Source organism: Myotis yumanensis, unplaced genomic scaffold (genome assembly GCF_028538775.1).
Source record: "Myotis yumanensis isolate MYYU_CA2020_CCGP unplaced genomic scaffold, mMyoYum1.0.hap1 SCAF_20, whole genome shotgun sequence".
Classification (NCBI taxonomy): Eukaryota; Metazoa; Chordata; class Mammalia; order Chiroptera; family Vespertilionidae; genus Myotis; species Myotis yumanensis.
The window spans coordinates 1,396,883-1,400,446 of record NW_027223771.1 but is presented as its reverse complement, the minus strand read 5'-3'; positions in this window follow the sequence as shown (position 1 = coordinate 1,400,446).

The window sequence follows — 3,564 nt, the reverse complement described above, 5'->3', positions numbered from 1 at the left end:
CCGCTCAAGGGCACATGCCCGGGTTGTGGGCTCCATCCCCAGTAGGAGGCGTGCAGGAGGCAGCCGATCAATGATTCTCTCTCATCATTGATGTTTCTATCTCTCTCTCTCTCCCCTTTCCTCTCGGAAATCAATAAAAATATATTATTTAAAAAATGAGCCCTAACCGGTTTGGCTCAGTGGATAGAGTGTCGGCCTGCGGACTGAAGGGTCCCAGGTTCAATTCTGCTCAACGGCACATGCCCGGGTTGTGGGCTCAATCCCCAGTAGGGCCGAGGCCGGTTTGGCTCAGTGGATGGAGCGTCGGCCTGCGGACTGAGGGGTCCCGGGTTCGATTCCGGTCAAGGGCATGTGCCTGGGTTGCGGGCACGTCCCCAGTGGGAGATGTGCGGGGGGCAGCTGATCGGTTTCTCTCTCATCGATGTTCCTAACTCTCTATCTCTCTCTCTTCCTCTCTGTGGAAAATCAATAAAATATATTAAAAAAAAAAAAATCCCCAGTAGGAGGCATGCAGGAGGCAGCCGATCAATGATTCTCTCTCATCATTGATGTTTCTATCTCTCTCTCTCTCCCCCGTCCTCTCTGAAATCAATAAAAATATATTATTTAAAAAATGAGCTCTAACCGGTTTGGCTCAGTGGATAGAGCATCGGCCTGCGGACTGAAAGGTCCCAGGTTTGATTCCGGTCAAGGGCCTGTACCTTGGTTGCGGGCACATCCCCAGTGGGAGGTGTGCAGGAGGCAGCTGATCGTATCCATCTGGAACAAGTGTTCCAGTTTCTAACTCTCTATCCCTTTCCCTTCCTCTCTGTAAGAAATCAATAAAATACATTACAAAAATAATAATAACTAAAATAAATTTCTAGGCCCAAGATGGAGTGGCTCCTGCCCAGGTGCCACATCAGCAACCCACACGTTTGTTCGTGTTCCTATAGACCGGTGGTTTTCAACCTTCCTGATGCCGCGACCCTTTAATACAGTTCCTCATGTTGTAGTGACCCCCAATTTCATTGTTACAAATTGAACATAATTAAAGCATAGTGATTCATCACAAAAACAATATGTAATTATATACATGTTTTCCAATGGTCTTAGGTGACCCCTGTGAACGGGTCGTTCAACCCCCAAAGGGGTCGCGACCCACAGGTTGAGAACCGCTGCTATAGACTCTCCCCTTGACAGACACGCAGTAGGTCTAGTCAGCCAATACTCAAACGCCAAGCCATCCCGGGCTCTCCACTTACTTCCTCGTCCCTTACCCTTTCTAAACGAGGTCTGATATGCAACCCCAGCCTCTCAGGCCTGTTTCTACAATGCAGCCTCTTCCACTCGCTGTTCGCTCGCTCGCTCGCTCGCTCGCTCTGCTCCATAAAACTGCCTCTTGCCCCTAATCCCTGGGGAAGAGCACGCTGTGGCTGGTGATCTCTGCCCTCCCCACCCCAAGGATTGTTCTCCCTGGAGTAAAGGACTTCAGACTTGTTACTCAATTGCTTTAGTTTTGTCATTTGATGTGAGTTCAAAGACTACAGGGAAATTATGGAATCATATAGTCAAGGAGTCTAGACAGTGCTACTCACAGCCTGGTCATGGGTCAGCATCCACACAGCCTGTTAGTGGTCCACTAAGGGCTGTAACGGCCACACCGATGAAACAACCATGTTCTATGAGTGTCCTTTCCTCCGCTGTTGATGATGCTGAAGAACAGTGAGAACAACTGGTTTAAGAGGCCATGGAAGTACCACTTTTTATAAGGGCAACCATTCGAAGCCATACGGTTCATTTTTATTGCATTTTACCGAAGTACCAGGCAAGCCCTAGCAGGTTTGGCTCAGTGGATAAAGTGTCGCCTGCAGACTGAAGGGTCCCGGGTTTGATTCTGGTCAAGGGCACATGCAAGCTCCATCCCTAGTTGGGGGCATGCAGGAGGCAGCCAATCAATGATTTTCTCTCATCATTGATGTTTCCATCTCTCTCTCCCTCGCTCTTCCTCTCTGAAATCAATAAAAATACAGTGTTGCCCTACCCGGTTTGGTTCAGTGGATAGCGCGTAGGCCTGCAGACTGAAGGGTCTCAGGTTCGATTCCAGTCAAGGGCATGTACCTTGGTTGCGGGCACATCCCCAGTAGGGGGTGTGCAGGAGGCAGCTGATCGATGTTTCTCTCCCACCGATGTTTCTAACTCTCTATCCCTCTCCCTTCCTCTCTGTAAAAAATCAATAAAATATAGTAAAAAAAAATGCATTATAAATAAAGATAACAGAAACATAAAACTGAAAACAAACAAAGAAAACCTGCCCCGATCATAGCAGTGAGAAACACTGGCCTAGCGTGGTGATTCACAATCCTGGCTGCTTGTCAGGATCCCTGGTGAGTTTTGACAACTGCCAACATCCTTCCCAGCGATTGTGATTTCAGTGGCCTAGGAAGGGCCCCCGCATGGGTGGCTTTAGAGGCTCACCAGGTAGTTGGAATGTGTGGAAAATTGATGTTCTGGACTTAGTCTGGCCTCGGATGAGACTTACCCAGCGGCCGGGAGTGTCATCCAGGACCCGATTCTCATAGCACTAAATGCTCACGTTAGAACCGAAAGAAGGTCTCACATCAATGGCCTCGGCTTCTACCTTCAGAAAATAGAGAAAGATGAGTAAATTTAGTGTAAAGTAATCAAATGCAAAAAAATAAGATCAAAGAGGAAAGCAATGAAATAGAAAACAGAACAATAGAGAAAAATCAACAAAACCAATAGCTGGTTCTTTCAGAAAAAAAAATCAATAAAATTAATAAACCTCTAGCCAGACTGATTAGGAAAATAAAGAAAATACAAATGACCAATGTCAAAAATAAGAGAGGGAATATCACTATATATGCTATAGATATTAAAAGAATAAAAAGGAGTCTGGCCGGTGTGGCTCAGTGGTTGAGTGTGGACCTATGAACCAGGAGGTCATGGTTCAATTCCCATCCAGGGCACATGCCTGGGTTGCAGGCTCAATCCCCAGTAGGGGGTGTGCAGGAGGCAGCCTATTGATGACTCTCTCTCATCATTGATGTTTCTATCTCTCTCTCTCTCTCTTCCTTCCTCTCTGAAATCAATAAAAGTATATTTTGAAAAAGAATAAAAAGGGAATATTATAAACAAGTTTATGCAAAGAAATTCGATTAACTTAGATGAAATTGACAATTCCTTGAAATACTCAAACTACCAAAGTTTGTTCAAAAATAGATAACTTGAATAGCCGTATATATATATATGTGTATATATATATATATTTTTTTTAAATATATTTTATTGATTTTTTACAGAGAGGAAGGAAGAGGGATAGAAAGTTAGAAACATCGATGAGAGAGAAACATCGATCAGCTGCCTCCTGCACACCCCCCACTGGGGATGTGCCCGCAACCAAGGTACATGCCCTTGACTGGAATCGAACCTGAGACCCTTCAGTCTGCAGGCCGACGCCCTATCCACTGAGCCAAACCGGTCAGGCCAAGCCATATATTTTTAAAAGAAATTAAGTTTGTAGCTAAAAACCTTCTCACAAAGAAAACTCCAGGCCCAGATGAC